The sequence below is a fragment of the Schistocerca serialis genome, chromosome 5 (assembly GCF_023864345.2).
Source record: "Schistocerca serialis cubense isolate TAMUIC-IGC-003099 chromosome 5, iqSchSeri2.2, whole genome shotgun sequence".
Lineage (NCBI taxonomy): Eukaryota > Metazoa > Arthropoda > Insecta > Orthoptera > Acrididae > Schistocerca > Schistocerca serialis.
Window position 1 is genome coordinate 792,665,906 of NC_064642.1, and position 24,611 is coordinate 792,690,516.

Sequence of the window (24,611 nt, forward strand, 5' to 3'; positions counted from 1 at the left end):
AAAAAGGGTGCCAACTTCACAGTAAGTGAAAAGATTTTCTCCTTAAATTGCAATTATCTCGTAAACTACACTCCTGGAAATGGAAAAAAGAACACATTGACACCGGTGTGTCAGACCCACCATACTTGCTCCGGACACTGCGAGAGGGCTGTACAAGCAATGATCACACGCACGTCACAGCGGACACACCAGGAACCGCGGTGTTGGCCGTCGAATGGCGCTAGCTGCGCAGCATTTGTGCACCGCCGCCGTCAGTGTCAGCCAGTTTGCCGTGGCATACGGAGCTCCATCGCAGTCTTTAACACTGGTAGCATGCCGCGACAGCGTGGACGTGAACCGTATGTGCATTTGACGGACTTTGAGCGAGGGCGTATAGTGGGCATGCTGGAGGCCGGGTGGACGTACCGCCGAATTGCTCAACACGTGGGGCGTGAGGTCTCCACAGTACATCGATGTTGTCGCCAGTGGTCGGAGGAAGGTGCACGTGCCCGTCGACCTGGGACCGGACCGCAGCGACGCACGGATGCACCCCAAGACCGTAGGATCCTACGCAGTGCCGTAGGGGACCGCACCGCCACTTCCCAGCAAATTAGGGACACTTTTGCTCCTGGGGTATCGGGGAGGACCATTCGCAACCGTCTCCATGAAGCTGGGCTACGGTCCCGCACACCGTTAGGCCGTCTTCCGCTCACGCCCCAACATCGTGCAGCCCGCCTCCAGTGGTGTCGCGACAGGCGTGAATGGAGGGACGAATGGAGACGTGTCGTCTTCAGCGATGAGAGTCGCTTCTGCCTTGGTGCCAATGATGGTCGTATGCGTGTTTGGCGCCGTGCAGGTGAGCGCCACAATCAGGACTGCATACGACCGAGGCACACAGGGCCAACACCCGGCATCATGGTGTGGGGAGCGATCTCCTACACTGGCCGTACACCACTGGTGATCGTCGAGGGGACACTGAATAGTGCACGGTACATCCAAACCGTCATCGACCCCATCGTTCTACCATTCCTAGACCGGCAAGGGAACTTGCTGTTCCAACAGGAGAGTGCACGTCCGCATGTATCCCGTGCCACCCAACGTGCTCTAGAAGGTGTAAGTCAACTACCCTGGCCAGCAAGATCTCCGGATCTGTCCCCCATTGAGCATGTTTGGGACTGGATGAAGCGTCGTCTCACGCGGTCTGACGTCCAGCACGAACGCTGGTCCAACTGAGGCGCCAGGTGGAAATGGCATGGCAAACCGTTCCACAGGACTACATCCAGCATCTCTACGATCGTCTCCATGGGAGAAAAGCAGCCTGCATTGCTGCGAAAGGTGGATATACACTGTACTAGTGCCGTCATTGTGCATGCTCTGTTGCCTGTGTCTATGTGCCTGTGGTTCTGTCAGTGTGATCATGTGATGTATCTGACCCCAGGAATGTGTCAATAAAGTTTCCCCTTCCTGGGACAATGAATTCACGGTGTTCTTATTTCAATTTCCAGGAGTGTATTAGCTGCACAAAAAAATGTTACTTGGGTTTTCGATAGAACTCTTGGAGTTCTGTTCAGAACTGTGCTCAGAACTGTTGTACTTATTTACAATTTGCGAAAATTGACAAAGAATATTTTCGATACGAAAATTTTTTCGAATATTGTTTTCGTCGCTAAATTCTGCAGAACTATTGAAATTTTGTACAACGAACTCTAGAACTATGGCATATCTATCAAGAAATCTGAAAAAAGTATACATTTCTGAAAAAGAGGGTGCCAGCTTCACAGTAGGAGCTCTTATGGAATTCTTAATTAACTTGCAATTACCTCTTAAACTATTACCTGCACAAAAAAATTTCACTAGGATTTTCGATAGAACTCTTCACGTGGTGTCCAGAACTGTCATCAGAACTGTTGTACGAATATATTTATATTTTCCGTAAAGAAAGTGTGTCCCATATTAAATCAATTTATCTCAAACCATTATCGCCATAGAAAAATGTTGTTGGGATTTTCGATAGAGCTCTTGGGGTTCTGTTCAGAACTGTCCTCAGAACTGTTGTACAAGTTTAATTTTTACGAAAATTGACAAAAAATGTTTTCGATATGAAAATTTTTTCGAATTTTGTGGTTTTCTTCGCTAAATTCTGCAGAACTATTGAAATTTTGTACAAAGAACTCTAGAACTATGCCATATCTATCAAGAACTCTGAAAAAAATATATATTTCTAAAAAAAAGGGTGCCAAGTTCACAGTAAGTGAAAAGATTTTCTCAATAAAACGCAATTATCTCGTAAACTATTAGCTGCACAAAAAAATGTTGCTTGGCTTTTCGTTAGAACTCGTGGAGTTCTGTTCAGAACTGTGCTCAGAACTGTTGTACTTATTTACAATTTGCGAAAATTGACGAAGAATGTTTTCGATACGAAAATTTTTTCGAATGTTGTTTTCGTCGCTAAATTCTGTAGAACTATTGAAATTTTGTACAAAGAACTCTAGAACTATGGCATATCTATCAAGAAATCTGAAAAAAGTATACATTTGTGAGAAAAAGGGTGCCAACTTGACAGTAAGTGAAAAGATTTTCTCCTTAAATTGCAATTATCTCGTAAACTATTAGCTGCGCAAAAAAATGTTACTTGGGTTTTCGATAGAACTCTTGGAGTTCTGTTCAGAACTGTGCTCAGAACTGTTGTACGTATTTACAATTTGCGAAAATTGACAAAGAATATTTTCGATACGAAAATTTTTTCGAATATTGTTTTCGTCGCTAAATTCTGCAGAACTATTGAAATTTTGTACAACGAACTCTAGAACTATGGCATATCTATCAAGAAATCTGAAAAAAGTATACATTTCTGAAAAAAAGGGTGCCAGCTTCACAGTAGGAGCTCTTATGGAATTCTTAATTAACTTGCAATTACCTCTTAAACTATTACCTGCACAAAAAAATTTCACTAGGATTTTCGATAGAACTCTTCACGTGGTGTCCAGAACTGTCATCAGAACTGTTGTACGAATATATTTATATTTTCCGTAAAGAAAGATTGTCCCATATTAAATCAATTTATCTCAAACCATTATCGCCATAGAAAAATGTTGTTGGGTTTTCGATAGAGCTCTTGGGGTTCTGTTCAGAACTGTCCTCAGAACTGTTGTACAAGTTTAATTTTTACGAAAATTGACAAAAAATGTTTTCGATACGAAAATTTTTTCGAATTTTGTTATTATCTTCGCTAAATTCTGCAGAACTATTGAAATTTTGTACAAAGAACTCTAGAACTATGCCATATCTATCAAGAACTCTGAAAAAAATGTATATTTCTCGAAAAGGGGTGCTAACTTCACACGACTGCAGGTTGCGCAGTACGATGTGGCATGGACTCAAATAATGTCTGAGGTGATATGCAAGCAACTGTCAGCATGAATCCCGCAGGGCTGTGTATAAATCCATAAGAGAATGAGGAGGCGGAGACCTCTTCTGAACAGCATTCTGCAAGGCATGCCAGCCATGCTCAGTGACCATTATTGAGTTCGGTGGACAGCGTAAGTGTTTACTCAGAAGAGCTTCTCTGTAGCAATTCAGGACGTGTGGGGTGCTGCAATGTCCTGCTGGATTTGCCCAAGTGCAAAAAAATGCAAATGGCTCTGAGCACTATGTTACTTAACATCTGAGGTCATCAGTCGCCTAGAACTTAGAACTACTTAAACCTAACTAACTTAAGGACTTCACACACATCAATGCTTGAGGCAGGATTCGAACCTGCGACCACAGCGGTCGCGCGGTTCCAGACTGAAGTACCTAGAACCGCTCGGCTACACCGGCCGGCAATTGCCCAAGTCCGTTGGAATTCACAACGGACATGAATGGATGCAGATGATCAGACAGATGCTTGCATGTGTGTCACCTGTCAGAGTCGTATCTAGACGTATCAGGAGTCCCGTATCACTCAAATTGTACACGCCACACACCATTACAAAGCTCCACCATCTTGAACAGATCCCTGCTGACATGCAGGGTCCATGGATTCATGAGGTTGTCTCTATACTCGTACACGTTCATCCGCTCGGTACAATTTGAAACGAGACTCATCCCACCAGACAACACTCCATCGTCAGCGTTGACGGGCCTAGGTGAGGAGTAAAGCTTTGTGTCGTGCAGTCATCAAGGGTGCACGAGTGAGCCTTCGGCTCAGAAAGCCCATATCGATTATGTTTCGTTGAATGGTTCGTGTGCTGACACTTGCTGATGGCCGGAGCGAAGTCGGTGGGTTTACCTGTTTCCTGATATTCGCGGTACGCTCGTGAAATGATCGTACGGGAAAATCCCCACTTCATCGCTACCTCGGAGATGCTGTGTCCCATCGCTCGTGTGCCGGCTATAACACCACGTTCAAAGTCACCTAATCTTGATTACCTGCAATTTTAGCAGCAGTAAGCGAGCTAACAATTGCACTAGACACTTGTATAGGCTCTTCCGACCGCAGCGCCGTATTTTGCCTTATACATGTGTCCGTATTTGAATACAAATGCCTGTACCAGTTTCTTTGGCGCTTCAGTGTAGATGAAAACAACTTCCCGTCCATTCAGATCATTCCAGAAGCATCAGTCTGTAGAAATTTCCAATCGTTAAGAACAACTTATAATACAACGGTACACAGTAACATTGGCACAGCCTGAGAACAAGAGATATCTAAACACTGTTAATTTATTAGAATACACACGTGGATGATAAAGTTTACAGATAAACATAATACAGAAAAAATATAAATGTGACAAAACGCAGATAGCCAAAACAATTTAGCTAAACAACAAACTTTCCATCCCTGCAGCTCCTATACAATACCGCGCGAATCTTTCACAAAACGCAGAATAATTTTCTAACAACACAATGTAAAAGCAGCAGTTCCAACTAATACATATTAAAACCATATACTCGAGAAAGCACAAGCCTTAAAACATCTTACGTATACATCTCACGGGTTCTCAGCGTCTGCACATTGCACACGGGGACAATACAAGAGACATGTTGAACACATAAATACATGGGAGAACATAAAATATTCCTCTGTTTGCAATCCACAAACGATAAATAGGGCATAAATTTATCAACATCAAAATAAAACTTTTAAAACTCGTGTGAACTGAAATTTTCTCTGAAGCATGAATAGTCCCAGCCTCTCAGAACCAGAAACTCGTATTTGGTTTTAGTTTGTTTACGGCAAACTGAACTGCCAATATAGGAGGTTCGCACACAGAATCATTGTGTTCCAACAGATGTAAAATACCAGGTTTGTTTTTCGAAACGCTTCTTGAAATAAATATGGAAAATCTCACGTGTCGAAGTTTTTTTTTTTTTTTTTTTTTTTTTTTTTTTTTTTTTTAAATAGGAGCAATAAGAATGCACTTATATCTGGGAGAGGGTACTTTGAAAAATGTGTCGTACCAGTGGGGATTCTGTGTAGTCTGCTTCCGTGAATGAGCTGTGAATATCCGTAACTGCAGGGACTGAGCTCTCTGCAGTAGCGCGGTAATGATTTTTCGGTGCAACTGTTACAATGCATCACACTCGACAAACATGGGGCATGGAATGTTCACGGTAATTTGACAACAGCTGTAAAATGTCTGCCTCATCTCTCTCTCTCTCTCCCTCTCCCTTCGCTGGCAGCTCTACAGAAATATTCAGCGAGACAGGTGGCGGTGTGGTAAGACAAGACTCATACGCCAGACGACGACGGTTCAAATTTAGTTTTTCCGCGATTTCCGTAAAGCGCTTAAGATGAATACCGAGATGGTTCCTTTGAAAGGCAACAGCCAATTTCCTCTCCTGTCAGTTCCCACTCCACCACTGTGATGCGTCTCTAATGACATCGTCGGAGGCGGATCGTTAAACCCCAATCTGCCTTTATTTTTCTTCACTATCGTGCAGAAATCCTTCCCGTACTGCTGTTTGAAAAGATATCGTTAAACATTACCTTACTGGCTCTATCTAAATGAGAACAATTACAAAAAAATTGTATATTTTCAAAGCATTTGTCTATTGAGAATGAATTATTCACACGTAGTTCTTAATGTATGCACAAGTGTCCAGAAGGTTCAATTAAATTATTCTACCTCAAAGTTATTTCGACATTTATATCAGGTCAACAGTGAGTGTATTCATCTATGTCTTACACGTGAAACTGTGACAAGAAGTAGCTTATACATCCACCGCTAAGACAGTTTAATACGCCTTGAGAACAATGGATCATGTAAATCAAAGTACTTAGTCCTGAGATCCATCGTTAACTTCTATCCGTCAATGTGTGAAATTACACTACTGGCCGTTAAAGTTGCTACACCACGAAGATGACGTGCTACAGACGCGAAACTTAACCGACAGGAAGAAGATGCTGCAATATCCAAATGATTAGCTTTTCAGAGCATTCACACAAGGTTGGCGCCGGTGGCGACACCTACAACGTGCTGACATGTCTCATACACAAACAGCAGCTGACTGGCGTTGCATGGTGAAACGTTGTTGTGATGCACGTGTAAGGAGGAGAAATGCGTACCATCATGTTTCCGACTTTGATAAAGGTCGGATTGTAGCCTATCGCGATTGCGGTTTATCGTATCGCGACATTGCTGCACGCATTGGTCGAGATCCAATGACTGTTAGCAGAATATGGAATCGGTGGGTTCAGGAGGGTAATACCGAACGCCGTGCTGAATTCCAACGGCCTCGTATCACTAGCAGTCGAAATGACAGGCATCTTATCCGCATGGCTGTAACGGATCGTGCAGTCACGTCTCGATCCCTGAGTCAACAGATGGGGACGTTTGCAAGACAACAACCATCTGCACGAACAGTTCGACGGCTTTGCAGCAGCATGGACAATCAGCTCGGAGACCATGGCTGCGGTTACCCTTGACGCTGCATCACAGACAGGAGCGCCTGCGATTGTGTACTCAACGACGAACCTGGGTGCACGAATGGCAAAACGTCATTTTTTCGGACGAATCCAGGTTCTGTTTACAGCATCCTGATGGGCGCATCCGTGTTTGGAGACATCGCGGTGAACACACATTGGAAGCGTGTATTCGTCATCGCCATACTGGCGTATCACCCGGCGTGATGGTATGGGGTGCCATTGGTTACATGTCTCGATCACCTCTTGTTCGCATTGACGGCACTTTGAACAGTGAACGTTCATTTAAGATATGTTACGACCTGTGGCTCTACCCTTCATTCGATCCCTGCGAACCCTACATTTCAGCAGGATAATGCACGCACGCGTGCTGCAGGTCTTGTACGGACCTTTCTGGATACAGAAAATGCTCGACTGCTGCCCTGGACAGCACATTCTCCAGATCTCTCACCAATTGAAAACGTCTGGTCAATGGTGGCCGAGCAACTGGCTCGTCACAGTACGCCAGTCACTACTCTTGATGAACTTTGGTATCGTGTTGAAGCTGCATGGACAGCTGTACCTGTACACGCCATCCAAGCTCTGTTTGGCTCGATCCTCAAGTGTACCAAAGCCGTTATTACGGCCAGAGGTGGTTGTTCTGGGTACAGATTTCTCAGGATCTATGCACCCATATTGCGTGAAAATGTAATACATGTCAGTTCTAGTATAATAGATTTGTCCAATGAATACCCGTTTATCATCTGCATTTCTTCTTGGTGTAGCAATTTTAACGGCCAGTAGTGTAAATTCATCGCGATAAAGTGAAAAGATTTGTGCCTGAGGCATCAACTAAAACCAAGTTTTCTCCTCACACTCCCAAGATGGTTGTAATCCATCAGAGTGGCACTGGACTCCTCAGTAAAGAACAAATCATATAATTTCTCTTGGTCCTATTGTTCCTATCGCTTGTGCTCATCTGTCCAAGACGCCACAGTACTAGTGTAACGGGACTGGCGTCCCTGTCAGAATTCCGCAGTCTAAATAATTCCATCAGATCGTCAGAAAAGCATCATCGCTACTGATTGGCGACTCCATGGAGTTCATGGATTATTGTGATCGCTTCTCAGTTTTGGTTATTGATAACTTGATACCAGTGTCTGAGTTTAATTTGTACATATCAGCACTGAAGATGATCACTATGTGATCGAAAATCGATTCTCCTATCAATAAAACATCAATATTACGGCCAACTCTGACCTTCCTTTTAATTCATCATCGCTACATTACCAACGATGTCCCATACCAATAAATGTAAAAACAATTGGACGATTTGACAACGAATGCCCGAATACCGGAGTAATATAAAGGAGAATAAAAAGAATCGTTCTAGATGTACCGAACGAAACTCAACTTTACTTAACGAGTGAATAAGCGCCGGAAATCAATTCTGGTATTGAAACTTCGTGGCAGATTAAAACTGTGTGCCGGACCGAGACTCGAAATCGGGACCTTTGCCTTTCGCGGGCAGAATTGAAGCTGTGAGGACGGGTCGTGAGTCGTGCTGCGGTAGCTCAGTCGGTTGCCGGCAGAGTAGCTCAGCGTTTTCGGTCAGGGGGTTAGCTACCCTCTGAAATAAAAGAAATGAGTGAACGGATCAACGAAGAACCTGAACGGCGGTCATGGGACTCCATCCCGAACAGATACAACAAACAATCTAGAACAAAATCGGATAAAAAAAGGCGGCAGAGCACTTGCCCGCGAAAGGCAAAGGTCCCGAGTTCGAGTCTCGGTCCGGCACAAAGTTTTAATGTGACAGGAAGTTCCATATCAGTGCACACTCCGCTGCAGAATGAAAATCTCATTCTGCAATTCCAATGTTGTTGGTTAGTAATAGAACTCAGGATACTTTCCTAGCATTTGTGGACCTAGAAAAATCGTTCGCAACTGAAGGTGAAATCAGATGTTTACAATCATTAAAACGTTCGGGCTAAAACAGAGACAGAACAATAATTCTACAGAACTTGTCAGTCTCAAAAAGAATTAAAGTCGAAGTTAACAACGACGAGTTCGCGTAAAGAAGTGTGCTTAGCATCACTGTGATACACTTTGTAAACTAAAGAATCGTTGAAGGAAGTAAACGTGCTCACAGTATTGCCGATTCCTTGATGCCTCGGCATGTTTCCTCATCAACCAGTCCCTTGTTTTAGTCAAGTTGTGCCATAAATTTCTTTTGGGCCTATAGCTCCTAATTAGTTATCCGACGTACCCGTATAATTTTAAGCATTCTTCTGCAGCACTACATTTCAAAAGTTTCTATTCCATTCTCGTCTGAACTCTAGAAAAATACATTCAGAAAAGATTTTTTCACACCTCAGTTTATATTCGACTACTTTTTAAAAAATTTTACTAGCTTGAAGTAAACTAGTCAGACACTTTTCGAGATTTATGATAACATGGTATTTCCTTCATACGAGTATATCACGTATATTTCTATATTACAGATATTAAACTATAAGATTTGTCCGTCCAAATGTTTATTAGAGCATCACATAAAAATCTGAATTAAATTGATTAAGAACTTTCGAGATTCTTGGTAACAACGTTTATGTCTTCTTTTTGTATAGTGGAATCATTGTTACTAAATTCCTCTTTTTCAGAACTGATATTCTTTCTCTTGCCAGTCACTACTTCGCCCCCTCATCCTGCTACCAAAATAACAGAATTTATCGACTGCTTTCGGCGTCCCATTTCCTAATCTAATTACATTACCATCGTCTCATTTAATTCGAATCCATTTCATTACCGTAGTTTTACTTTTGCTGATATTCATCTTACAAACTCTTTTCTCAGTTCCTTTCAACTGCTCTTCCAGCTCCTAAAAAATGTGATACGAAACGTGGGTGTGGCTTTCTTCGCCGGGAGCCCCCTCCTGGGTTCCTGGTGCTAGTCGCTACTTCGCCGACTTGCGCGTCGATGATAATAAAATGGTGATGACAATAAGCACACACAGTTCCGTGTGAAGAAAATCTCCGACCCAGGCGGGAATCGATCCCAGAGCCCCATGTTCAAGAGTCAGCAACAATAATCATAAAACCACGAGGTGCTGACTCTGACTCTCAGAATTACAATACCGCCAGCAAAGCGCAAACATTCTGTTTCTTCACCCTGATCTTCCTCCTTGGTTTCGTTTACTGCTTGGGGAATGTACAGTCGGAATAACATTGGGGACTGACTACAACCTCGTCTTGCTCCTTTCTCAACTACTACTTGTCTTTCATATCCTTTGACTCTTCAAACTACAGCCTTCTTTCTGTACGAGTTGTAAATAACTTTCGGTTGCTTGTATTTTATCCCTGTTATCTTCGGAATTTCAAAGTGTGTATACCTGTCAAATAATCGAAAGCTTCCTCTAGATTTACAAATGCTATAAACGTAAACTTATCTCTCATCGGCTCGCGTGCTCTTCGCCGAGCTCGGTTTCTATTAGTCTTTTCCATTATTCTGTAAATAATTCGTGTCAGTATTTTACAACCACGATGTAGTAAACTGATTATCCGGTAGTACTCGCACCTGTCAGCATCTGCATTCTTTGGTATACGAATTATTAGAGTCTACTTAAATAAAGTACTAAACCTAAAAGACGAGGAAAGATACCTATGGCAGACCATTATCAGAGGAAGTGAGTGGGACATCGAGTAAACAGTTAGGGGGAGAGGGGTAGGCGGTAAGGGGGGGGGGGATGTTGTAGAGGTGAAAGTAGTAGGGGTTCGCGGAGGAGGAGGTTACAGGGAATTGTGGATGTAGTAGTCACGTCGAGAAGAAAAAACGATCACAAGACGGGAAAGAGTGGAGTCGACAGACAGACGACTCAACACCAGAACCGCTGCCGGGTCAGTCGTGACCCCTCTTAGTTATTTCGTTCGTCACTCTTTTGCATAATTGCCTAGAGCGTTGAATTTCTGTGACTTTTATGAAGTAAGGTAATTAATGATTACACTTAATTTTGCATTTTATGGGGAAGGAGATCTACCTAGAACCAGGGACGGGTCAGATCTGCCCCCTCTGCTGCAGCCGCTATAACAGTCGCATTTTTCGAGTACCTTATTGTCAGAATGTGTTTGATCAACAATCGCGAAACTCCCTTTTACCTCATGGCCTGATGACGTTGCAGTTTTCCCACGGGAAGGAGAGGGAGGCCAGGTTGAAACATGTCTGACCATGTGTGCAAGTACCGTGCAGCTAGAGCTTTGTTCCATGAAATGCGGTTGTAGTAGTGCACTCTGTGTAAATAGTGCCTGCAGCATGCAAATTTATTATGGTCAGACGAGCACAAGAGGACGTTACAGATGTGTTAAATGAGAATTTGGGTCATGAATCTGAGGGCGAGCCGCTGGAGTCTTAATCTGAGGAAGAATTACCACCAGATTTTTCGCCAGAAGAAGATGTTATTCCTCAGGATGTTCTACTTAATATTGACGTGGAAGGTATGCATGTTTATGTGTTTGTTTTTATAATTCTTGTTGAATACATACGTTTTAGGTAGACACAGATGTCAATTGTAATACTTACGTGTTGACATTGTTGCTTCCTTGAGTTTTTAGAAGTCTAACATTACATTAAGGAACATAATTTTTTTCAGATATTCCACGATATATTGAACACCAATACGTTTTGTAATACTCATTACTACTATTACAGGAACTACTACCAAAAAGGCTAGACCAACTCCTGCTCGTGGGCGTCGTGGATAACGAAATGACCAAGGCTGTGGACTATTTCAGTTTCCTTCAAGTAGAGATATTGTGGCACCAGGTGGAACGACCCAGATAGTGGAAGTTAGAGGTGACTGTTCAGCTGACAACTATGGACAACAGAATGTTTTCAAAGACCATGCAGGACTACTATCTCGCCATGCAAAACAAAACGTGAATGAGACCTGCTACAGTGCTTGGCCTCTTATGATAATGGACAATATTTTGAAACACATTGTAAAATGCACTGAGACCAAAGCGCATACAGTGTTGGGCCCAGATGATTGGACTGAAGGTTGAAGAACTGGGAGCTTTTATAGCTTTAATTTTATCTTGGAACTCTTCCATTTGGTCCGTGTTTACATCCAAAGAAAAAACAATATGGTAATCGTGAGACCGCTTTAATGCAAAATATTTTTTTACCGTAGGTTCAGCCACGACGGAGGGGTATCTGTTGAGAGGCCAGATAAACGTATGGTTCCTGAAGAGGGGCAGCAGCCTTTTCAGTAGTTGCAGGGGCAACAGTCTGCATGATTGACTGATCTGGCCTTGTAACACTAACCAAAACGGCCTTTCTATGCTGATACTGCGAACGGCTGAAAGCAAGGGGAAACTACGGCCGTAATTTTTCCCGAGGGCATGCAGCTTTACTGTATGGATATATGATGATGGCGTCCTCTTGGGTAAAATATTCCAGAGGTAAAATAGTCCCACATTCGGATCTCCGGGCGGAGACTACTCAGGAGGACGTCGTTATCTGGAGAAAGAAAACTGGCGTTCTGCGGATCGGAGCGTGGAATGTCAGATCCCTTAATCGGACAGGTAGATTAGAAAATTTAAAAAAGGAAATGGATAGATTAAAGTTAGTTATAGTGGAAATTAGCGAAGTTCGGTGGCAGGAGGAACAAGACTTTTGGTCAGGTGAATACAGGGTTATAAATACAAAATGAAATAGGGGTAATGCAGGAGTACGTTTAATAATAAATAAAAAAATAGGAGTGCGGGTTAGCTACTACAACCAACATAGTGAACGCATTATTGTGGCCAAGATAGACACGAAGCCCACGCCTACGACAGTAGTTTTATATGTCAACTAGCTCTGCAGATGACGAGAAATTGAAGAAATGTATGATGAAACAAAAGAAATTATTCAGATTGTGAAAGGAGACGAAAATTTAATAGTGACTGGAATCCGATAGTAGGAAAAGGGAGAGAAGGAAACGTAGTAGGTGAATATGGACAGGGGGTAAGAAATGTAAGAGGAAGCGACTTGGTGGAATTTTGCACAAGGCACAACTTAATCATAGCTAACTCTTGGTTCAAGAATCGTAAAAGGAGGTTGTATACATGGAAGAAGCCTGGAGATACTGACAGGTTTCAGATAGATTATATAATGGTAAGACAGAGATTTAGGAACCAGGTTTTAAATTGTAAGACATTTCCAGAGCCAGGTGTGGACTCTGACCACAATCTATTGGTTATGAATTGTAGATTAAAACTGAAGAAACTGCAAAAAGGTGTGAATTTAAGGAGATAGGACCTGGATAAACTGAAAGAACCAGAGGTTGTACAGAGTTTCAGGGAGAGCATAAGGGAACAATTGACAAGAATGAGGGGAAGAAATACAGTAGAAGAAGAATGGGTAGCTTTGAGGGATGAAGTAGTGAAGGCAGCAGAGGATCAAGTAGGTAAAAAGACGAGGGCTAGTAGAAATCCTTGGGTGACAGAAGAAATACTGAATTTAATTGATGAAAGGAGAAAACATAAAAATGCAGCAAATGAAGCAGGCAAAAAGGAATACAAACATCTCAAAAATGAGATCGACAGGAAGTGCAAAATGGCTAAGCAGGGATGGCTAGAGAACAAATGTAAGGATGTGGAGGCTTATCTCACTAGGGGTAAGATAGATACTGCCTACAGGAAAATTAAAGAGACCTTTGGAGAAAAGAGAACCACTTGTATGGATATCAAGAGCTCAGATGGAAACCCAGTTCTAAGCAAAGAAGGGAAAGCAGAAAGGTGGAAGCAGTATATAGAGGGACTATACAAGGGCGATGTACTTGAGGGCAATGTTATAGAAAGGGAAAAGGATGTAGATGAAGATGAAATGGGAGATATGATACTGCGTGAAGAGTTTGATAGAGCACTGAAAGACCTAAGTCGAAACAAGGCCCCGGGAGTAGACAACATTCCATTAGAACTACTGGCAGCCTTGGGAGAGCCAGTCCTGACAAAACTCTTACCATCTAGTGATCAAAATGTAAGGCGAAATACCATCAGACTTCAAGAAGAATATAATAATTCCAATCCCAAAGAAAGCAGGTGTTGAAATTACCGAAGTATCTGTTTAATAAGTCACGGCTGAAAAATACTAACGCGAATTCCTTACAGACGAATGGAAAAACTGGTAGAAGCCGACCTCGGGGAAGATCAGTTTGGATTCCGTAGAAATATGGGAACACATGAGGCAATACTGACCCTACGACTTATCTTAGAAGCCAGATTAAGAAAAGGCAAACCTGCGTTTCTATCATTTGTATACTTGGACAAAGTTTTTGACAATGTTGACTGGAATACTCTCTTTCAAATTCTAAAGGTGCCTGGGGTAAAATACAGGGAGCGAAAGGCTATTTACAATTTGTACAGAAACCAGATGGCAGTTATAAGAGTCGAGGGACATGAAAGGGAAGCGGTGGTTGGAAAGGGAGTGAGACAGGGTTGTAGCCTCTCCCCGATGTTATGCAATCTGTATATTGAGCAAGCAGTGAAGGAAACAAAAGAAATATTCGGAGTAGTATTAAAATCCATGGATACGCATAAAAACTTTAAGGTTCGCCGATGACATTGTAATTCTGTGAGAGACAACAAAGGACTTGGAAGAGCAGCTGAACGGAATGGACAGTGTCTTGAAAGGAGAATATAAGAGGAACATCAACGAAAGCAGAACGAGGATAATGGAATGTAGTCGAATTAAGTCGGGGGATGCTGAGGGAATTAGATTAGGAAATGAGACACTTAAAGTAGTAAAGGAGTTTTGCCATTTGGGGGGCAAAATAACTGATGATGGTCGAAGTAGAGAGGATATAAAATGTAGACTGGCAATGGCAAGGAAAGCGTTTCTGAAGAATAGAAATTTGGTAACATCGAGTATAGATTTAAGTGTCAGGAAGTCGTTTCGGAAAGTATTTGTATATGGAGTGTAGCCATGTATGGGAATGAAACATGGACGATAAATAGTTTGGATAAGAAGAGAATAGAAGCTTTCGAAATGTGGTGCTACAGAACAATGCTGAAGATTAGATGGGTAGATCGCATAAGTAATGAGGAGGTATTGAATACAATTGGGGAGAAGAGGAGTTTGTGGCACAACTTGACTAGAAGAAGGGATCGGTTGGTAGGACATGTTCTGAGGCATCAAGGGATCACCAGTTTAGTATTGAAGGGCAGAGTGGAGGGTAAAAATCGTAGAGGGAGACCAAGAGATGAATACACTAAGCAGATTCAGAAGAATGTAGGTTGAAGTAGGTACTGGGAGATGAAGAAGCTTGCACAGGATAGAGTAGCATGGCGAGCTGCATCAAGCCCGTCTCAGGACTGAAGACCACAACAACAACAACATTTTTTGTTACATATTTATTCCTCAAAGCAATTCCAGCGACAAATATCACCACTATCAGTGGGTTCTTTAAATCTAAAACATGCAGAAAGTAGCATAGTTACAAAACACTGTAAAACATTATTGCATTTGTACTATTTCTTTTTAATGTGAATACTTTCACATTTCATTATTTATTATGCGTTACAGCACAGTTTTAAGATTATTGTCGCTTTTTTGCAGCATATTTTCTGTGTTTTTCTGTTGACGTTTCTCTCGGCATACATCAAGTCATTCGCAACTCTGTGTGCGGCTGTTGGTAAACAAATATATAATCATGAATTTAATTATGTCAGCGTTACAAAAACGTACGTATGTCAGACTCATAAACTGGGATTGCGGCAGTGTTGTGGACACAGTTTTGATGTCACTAAGCTGTTACTTAATTGTTACTTAATCGGTCGTGCGCTGTTCGATGGACGGCTTGCAGCTAATTTTATATACAGAAATAGAAAACTTTTGCACTTCGCCCATAAACCAAATCATTAGGCCATCTTGTTGTTCGCGTGTGTCGCGATTAATGTATCGCATGTTGCGAGAAGCTATGAAAACTGCAGCGGAAAGACTGACGACTTTTGTTCCTTGTTTATGTCCCTGTGTGTGATGGGTGAGTGGCTCTTTTACGCGTGTGTGCTTTCTGTTCCGTGTCCTGGACCAGTTGTCTCTCAGCAGTAAAGAATGTGTTGTTGCGAAGTGTAGTGTTTTCGTTTATTCCGTTTTTCCCTTCCGCTATAGCCTTTTGTGTGTAGTAAATGTCTTCTATTGTTAGTTGTCGGTATAAACTGTTTCTGTGTTCAGGATGTGCAGATCATTTTAGATATTAGTGGGATTATGGTTTTGGTTCTCTTAAGAAGCATCACACCCACCCTCGCACACAACCAGACAAAAAGAGACACACACAAAAGAATCCTACAGCTCCCCTTTTAACAAGCCTCCCAAAGGTTCACAAGGCTATCATGCCGGTCAGGCCAGCTCTGGACTCCAGAAAAGCCCCATCTTACTTATTTGGGAGACACCTGCACTGCACACATTCCTGCAGAAAACACACACATACACAAACAGAAGGCGACATAATAGAGAAAATTAAGAAAGTCAACATCCCCCCGCCCCCCCCCCCCCCCAACAGCAAAACCGGGGTCTCGACATTATGTCCATGTACGCACCATACCCACAGAAGAAACTATTAACATTATAGAACAACAGCTAAAATGCAAAGAATTCCCACACATAGATATAAATGGAATCTCATCCATTCTTAGGCAAATCATAGAAGAAAATTACTTCACTTTCAACAACAAGTTCTATTTTCAACAAGAAGGGCTATCCGTGGTGTCTCCCACCAGTAGAACTTAAGCCAACAATTTCTTTGGTCAAATATATAGAACACAATACTCAAAAACATTGTAAAACAAGAAGGATACAAAGTAATCTACTGGTACCGATATGTGGATGACATAATCGGCCTTTTAGATGAAATACAAAATTGGATAGAAGAGCTACACACTAACAAACACAGTACACCCACAAATCCACTTCACAATGGATCTGACATCAGATCCACATCAGAACGACTGAAAGACGGCAAGTTTGCTATATTATCAGAATACTGCCATGAGTTTATTGAGAACGAACAATGTAGCTACATATCGGGTCCGTATATAAAATTCGACGAATGGCTTTTTCCTTCAAAGTGCCACTACGAATTCACATAGTTCATGGCCTCAAACCGGATCAAATACAAAAAAACGTATTGGTTGGCAGTAGATAAGGATTCCAAATACACAGGTTGTATAGAAAATGGTTCAAATGGCTCTGAGCACTATGGGGCTTAACTGCTGTGGTCGTCAGTCCCCTGGAACTTAGAACTACTTAAACCTATCTAAACTAAGGACATCACACACATCCATGCCCGAGGCAGGATTTGAACCTGCGACCGTAGCGGTCACGCGGTCCCAGTCTGTAGCGCCTAGAACCGCACGGCCACTCCGGCCGGCCGGTTGTATAGAAGAATCATCCAGTTTAAAAAACCATAATTTATGTTGTTTGAGATATGTGCGTCAACAGCGTACTATTGGATGGAGCAAACTCTCGCCTAGGCAGCAGCAGTGTGCGCCCACTTCAGTTCTCGTAAAAATGGCGTCGGGGCAACAGAGGAGCGTTTTGTGTTCTGAGTTTTGTGTAGTGCGGGTCAGTAATAACTGGTGTGACTTTTGTACTAGATATGGTGTGGATCCTCCTACAACACAGAGCATTAGACAATGGCATGAACAGTTCCGAGAAACAGGTTCTTTGTGTAAAGTAAAATCGCCGGGCCGTCCCCGAGTTCTGACACAGACCTCGAGCGCATCCGCCATAGTTTCAGAAGGTCTTTGAAGAAATCCGTTGTCCGTACAGCTCGGCAGCTCAACATGCCCCAGATGTTCGTCTGGCGTGTGTTTCGCCGGCGTTTACACATGAAACCATACAATATTTAGCTACTGCAAGCTATTTGTGAAGGTGACAAACAACAACGTGAGGAGTTCAGTAATTTCGTTCTTGGCAATATGGAGGATAACAGTTTTCTTCCACGGTTACTGTTTAGTGCGCAGGCAACTTTCCATTTAAATGAAAAGGTGAACCGCAGTAATGCGGAAATATGGGGTACGGAACAATCACGTGGAGCTGTAAAAATAAGAGGGACTCTCGAAAATTTAATGTGTTTAGTGCAGTTTCATGGGAAAAGGTATATGGTCCATTTTTGTTTGCTGAGAACACTGTTACAGGAAGCACTGATTCTAATGACTTCATTTACAAACAGAATGGGGTACTGCCACACTGGCATCTGAAACAGCGGGAATTTTTAAGTCAAACGAATACTGAACGATGCATTGCTCGCCATGGACCAAATGATCCAGCCTTACATTAGTGTGAAACGCCCCCTTTTGAAAAATTATGAATTACTGTGCTGGTAAACCTCTACGTTATTTGACTTTCAAACAGCTGAGCAAAACTGAACGTACTCAGACATTTGTCTCTTTACTTATTCTGATCTACATTAAAGTGACACACAATATTTTTAGCGCAACGCAATCTGACTTTCAATAATCCCTACAAAAGAATGGCCCTCACTAACAATAACCTATACCTTTCATGAATCACTTACATTACAAAAATCTTCGTTACTCGAACTACTGCAATATAGCGAGCGCCAATACTGCCAGCTAAATAAAAGATTCTAAGTACTGAAGGCACTAACTACTGAAAGGCATAGTTAGCAAATGAAAGGTTTTGATGGATAACAAACTATGTATTTACCTTAATAATGTTCAAAAGTCATCATTTATATATCAATTCGCCGGCCGGGGTGGCCGAGCGTTTCTAGGCGCTACAGTCTGGAACCGCGCGACCGCTACGGTCGTGGGTTCGAATCCTGCCTCGGGCATGGATGCGTGTGATGTCCTTATGTTAGTCAGGTGTAAGTAGTTCTAAGTTCTAGGGGACTGATGACCTCAGAAGTTAAGTCCGATAGAGCAATTTGAACAATTTGAATAGCAGCTGTGGAAGCTGTAACTCGGAACATGCTCGCTGCAGTGTGGGAACAATTTGAATATCGCATTGACATACGGCAATGCATCTCAAGGGGGACATTCTGAACGCCTATGAAAAGATATGAAAAAAAAATTTTGAGTTTTCCGTTCATCAAAAAACAAAATTCATTGTATATGTTTACTAGTTTCAGAGATACGCCCTGTATTGTGAATCCTTTTCCTTATCCAGGAAATGATGACACTAGGCCGAGTGACGAGCGTCTTGGCGATTTTGTTGTGAAAAAATTGATACAGCCTTACTTAAGTAAAGGAATGAATTCACATGTGACTATTTTTCACCTCGTTCTCTTTCTCTGAAGCCTTGGAAGCAAATGTTACAAGTCTAGTGGGCACCATAAAGCGATCTCGCACGGAAATTCCAGTCTGTATCAAGAAGGAAAAAGAAGTGTTTAAACAGCACAGTATTGTTGAAGAAGAATGACATCACACTGTCAGTTTACCAGGAAAAAGCAACAACAATGACCTGATTCTCAGCACTATGCGTTCTTTTGTTAAAATTTAAGATGGTTTAAAAAAATAAGCCAGATAGAGTAACATTTTATAACGGCTCTAAACATGGGATAAACGTTGTCGACCAAATGGTTTGCAAATACGCTGTCAAAGCACCATCGTGACGTTGGCCTGCTCACAAATTTTACAACTTGCTGTATTTGTATGGGATAAGTGCCTGGGTATTATACAATGCTCTAAACGAGAAAAAGTTGAAATACAGAGATTTTATACTGCAGCTGGTTAGGAGCTTGTTGAGAAGTATGTAGCAACCAGGAAAGCTAGCACTTCCGTCAGACCCGAACACATTACTGACGGACAGGAAAAGTGAACACGTTACCTTGTAAAGTCTGTGAAGGGAAAAAAATCATTTGTTAAGTGCCATATATGCAAGAAAACTGTCTGAAACAAATGTACATCAAAAGACTATTATTTGTGCTCATTACGTGATGGTAGCCAGTAAGGGCGCCCAAAAAATGTAAATTTAAAAAAAAATGATAATTTGTGAAAACGTACTTTATTTTCGTTGATTTCATAGAGAAATTTGCAGCACTTCAAAGAACAGATTCATTAGTAGCAACAGTAAGCCACTGACACAGGATAGTAAAAGGAAGAGTACGCGGGTCATCAGTGGGCCAGCCCCGGTTCTAGGTGCGTCCAAATATCAGCGGCTCTAGTGTTAAGAAATAGGTGGCTTCATAACTTAAAAAATGTTTCATCTTAACTGCCCTATTGGAAATAACTTTTCTGACCTTAAAAATTGACAAAGTTACCTATTGTATTTTCCAATTCTATATGACCGATATTGTACCCTTTTCCCAGTCCGGCAGTATGTAGCTGGCTGTCAACTCAGGCGCATGTGGTACTTCTTCATATTGGCACACCTGCATGGCTGTGTTACTATCAGGGCACGGTTATATTTTTTTAATGTTTTACTCTCTTTTCATCAAGAGGTAATGTTATCTTGGGCATAGAGTGTAATTTATATACTTACTATAAGAACTTATGTAAACCTCCACAAGGAATCAAACCATCATCCTAGTCAAAAAAGAGGTGTCATGAAAACCTTGGTGGACACAGCCAACAAAATCTGCGAGCCGGCTTACTTACAAGATGAACTAAATCACTTACGGTCAGCCTTCATGAAAAACATATACCAGCAAGGAAATTGATCGAGCCCTCCATCAAAGAAGAAAAGAAACCAGAAGTCCATAGCAACAGCGGTCACCTACTGGAAAAGTTTTCCTACCGTTCATTAATAAAGTCACGGACCGTATCGGGAAAGATCTGGCCAAGTATGGGATCGAAACAATCTTCAGACCCACCAAGAAGATTAAGGAATATTTAAGAATTGCAAAAGACGCCCGACCCCCCCTAGCAACACCTGGGGTATACAAAATTCCATGCAGTTGTGGACAAGTATATACTGAAACAACAAAAAGAAGTGTAAACACCCGCTTAGCCGAACATGAAATAAATTGTCGCTTAGGACATATCGAAAAATCGGCCGTAGCTGAGCCTGTTTTTCGAGATGGGAACCACGAAATTAAATTTAACGACACAAGCGTTCTACCACGAACCTCCCATTATCATGCCCGCATGTATAGAGAAACAATACTCACAAACATCATAACAATTTTAATAGCAAAGAGGAAGTTTTAAAGTTGGACAAAATATGGATGTCGACGTTGCGCCAGCAGAATGACAATCGAGTACTCTTAATCGAGAATGATGACGCCTTCCAAAGATAGGCATACCGTCGGCATCACTTGACGAATGGTGGTGCCCTCTGTGCGCTCTATAAATGCGAGAGTACCTGGAGCCTCAGTGGCAGTAGCCGGACGACCTCAGAAGATGTCTCCCGCAGATGGGGACGAAACGTTAGGGGGAAATTTTATACATCGACCACGGCGTCTCAGCCCGGAAGTTTCAACTGACAATACCAGCCGTAAAAGTCTACATTGTATGACTATGTAAAGGTAATTTTATATTTTTATTTCAAATTTACAGTCCGTTACTATGGTACAAATACACTGAAGAGCCCAAGAAACTACTGTAAAACTAAGTCATTAGTGGATTCTCATTCATCTCAGTCTTCCTTCCTGTGTTACTGATTCGAGTGGTCTATTATTCGTGATACATAGACTGGGACACTCAGATGTTTAGGACGGGTGGTAGGGACAGAGCATCAAGTGACATTATACTGAGTGCACTATCCGAAAATTACCTCGAGCAATTAAACAGAGAACCGACTCGTGGAGATAACATCTTGGATTTACTGATAACAAACAGACCCGAACTTTTCGACTCTGTATGTGCAGAACAGGGAATCAGTGATCATAAGGCCGTTGCAGCATCCCTGAATATGGAAGTTAATAGGAATATAAAAAAAGGGAGGAAGGTTTATCTGTTTAGCAAGAGTAATAGAGGGCAGATTTCAGACTGCCTAACAGATCAAAACGAAAATTTCTGTTCCGACACTGACAATGTTGAGTGTTTATGGAAAAAGTTCAAGGCAATCGTAAAATGCGTTTTAGACAGGTACGTGCCGAGTAACACTGTGAGGGACGGGAAAAACCCACCGTGGTACAACAACAAAGTTAGGAAACTACTGCGAAAGCAAAGAGAGCTTCACTCCAAGTTTAAACGCAGCCAAAACCTCTCAGACAAACAGAAGCTAAACGATGTCAAAGTTAGCGTAAGGAGGGCTATGCGTGAAGCGTTCAGTGAATTCGAAAGTAAAATTCTATGTACCGACTTGACAGAAAATTCTAGGAAGTTCTGGTCTTACGTTAAGTCAGTAAGTGGCTCGAAACAGCATATCCAGACACTCCGGGATGATGATGGCATTGAAACAGAGGATGACACGCGTAAAGCTGAAATACTAAACACCTTTTTCCAAAGCTGTTTCACAGAGGAAGACCGCACTGCAGTTCCATCTCTAAATCCTCGCACAAACGAAAAAATGGCTGACATCGAAATAAGTGTCCAAGGAATAGAAAGGCAACTGGAATCACTCAACAGAGGAAAGTCTACTGGACCTGACGGGATACCAATTCGATTCTACACAGAGTACGCGAAAGAACTTACCCCCCTTCTAACACCCGTGTACCGCAAGTCTCTAGAGGAACAGAAGGTTCCAAATGATTGGAAAAGAGCACGGGTAGTCCCAGTCTTCAAGAAGGGTCGTCGAGCAGATGCGCAAAACTATAGACCTATATCTCTGACGTCGATCTCTTGTAGAATTTTAGAACATGTTTTTTGCTCGAGTATCATGTAGTTTTTGGAAACCCAGAATCTACTATGTAGGAATCAACATGGATTCCGGAAACAGCGAGCGTGTGAGACCCAACTCGCTTTATTTGTTCATGAGACCCAGAAAATATTAGATACAGGCTCCCAGGTAGATGCTATTTTTCTTGACTTCCGGAAGGCGTTCGATACAGTTTCGCACTGTCGCCTGATAAACAAAGTAAGAGCCTACGGAATATCAGACCAGCTGTGTGGCTGGATTGAAGAGTTTTTAGCAAACAGAACACAGCGTGTTGTTATCAATGGAGAGACGTCTACAGACATTAAAGTAAACTCTGGCGTGCCACAGGGGAGTGTTATGGGACCATTGCTTTTCACAATATATATAAATGACCTAGTAGATAGTGTCGGAAGTTCCATGCGGCTTTTCGCGGATGATGCTGTAGTATACAGAGAAGTTGCAGCATTAGAAAATTGTAGCGAAATGCAGGAAGATCTGCAGAGGATAGGCACTTGGTGCAGGGAGTGGCAACTGACCCTTAACATAGACAAATGTAATGTATTGCGAATACATAGAAAGAAGGATCCTTTATTGTATGATTATATGATAGCGGAACAAACACTGGTAGCAGTTACTTCTGTAAAATATCTGGGAGTATGCGTGCGGAATGATTTGAAGTGGAATGATCATATAAAATTAATTGTTGGTAAGGCGGGTACCAGGTTGAGATTCATTGGGAGAGTCCTTAGAAAATGTAGTCCATCAACAAAGGAGGTGGCTTACAAAACACTCGTTCGACCTATACTTGAGTATTGCTCATCAGTGTAGGATCCGTACCAGATCGGGTTGACGGAGGAGATAGAGAAGATCCAAAGAAGAGCGGCGCGTTTCGTCACAGGGTTATTTGGTAACCGTGATAGCGTTACGGAGATGTTTAACAAACTCAAGTGGCAGACTCTGCAAGAGAGGCGCTCAGCATTGCGGTGTAGCTTGCTCGCCAGATTTCGAGAGGGTGCGTTTCTGGATGAGGTATCGAATATATTGCTTCCCCCTATTTATACCTCCCGAGGAGATCACGAATGTAAAATTAGAGAGATTAGAGCGCGCACGGAGGCTTTCAGACAGTCGTTCTTCCCGCGAACCATACGCGACTGGAACAGGAAAGGGAGGCAATGACAGTGGCACGTGAAGTGCCCTCCGCCACACACCGCTGGGTGGCTTGCGGAGTATAAATGTAGATGTAGATGTAGATGTAGTTCATTCAAGTCTCACTTATCAACAGTGTGTTTACATTTCGCAGCGTGCGGCTCCAGCTGTACTGCTTATAAAGCCAAGTACTGTCAAAATTGTTTGTGCGCTGTATTCTAATATTAAATTTAGTAGCTTTCAATCGTTCATCCAAATATTAGCAGTGTGTTCAAATTTCGCGGCGTGCAGTTGCAGCTGTAGCGGTTCTTAAGTTCTGACAGAGTTGTTTGTGCGTTATTAAATTTAGTAGTTTTCAACGGTGTCTCGTGCTGTTTGTGGCGAAATAACAGTTTAATAAACTTACGAAAACGTTCGCTCATTGTGTTTTTTTAGTTTTTTGTGCGTTGAAGTCGTTTACTAAATTTCGTGCGGTAGTTTTCAGCTAACGTTTCTTACTGCTTCTAGTGAAATATTTCAGTAAAATTTTCATTTGCTGTTTTAACTTCGTTGAGTGTTTCAGTGGCCGCTAGAATTTTTGGTTTTAGCTAATAAATTGTGTCCACTATTATTAGTTCTATAAATAGTTCTGCTGGTGTAATTGAACTTAGGTAACGTAGACATTTAGTTTTTTTAGTAACTGTAAAATTTTACCATGAGTGAGAAATGTTGGCTTTGTCGTAGGTTTGTGAGTAGTGGGTTACGATGTGAGATCTGTTCAAAGTATTTTCATTGGGGGGAATGCAGTGAGGAATCTGGTATGCATTCTAGCGAGATGCTCTCCTGGAAATGCAGAATCTGTATTAGAAATAAGTTGATAGAGTAG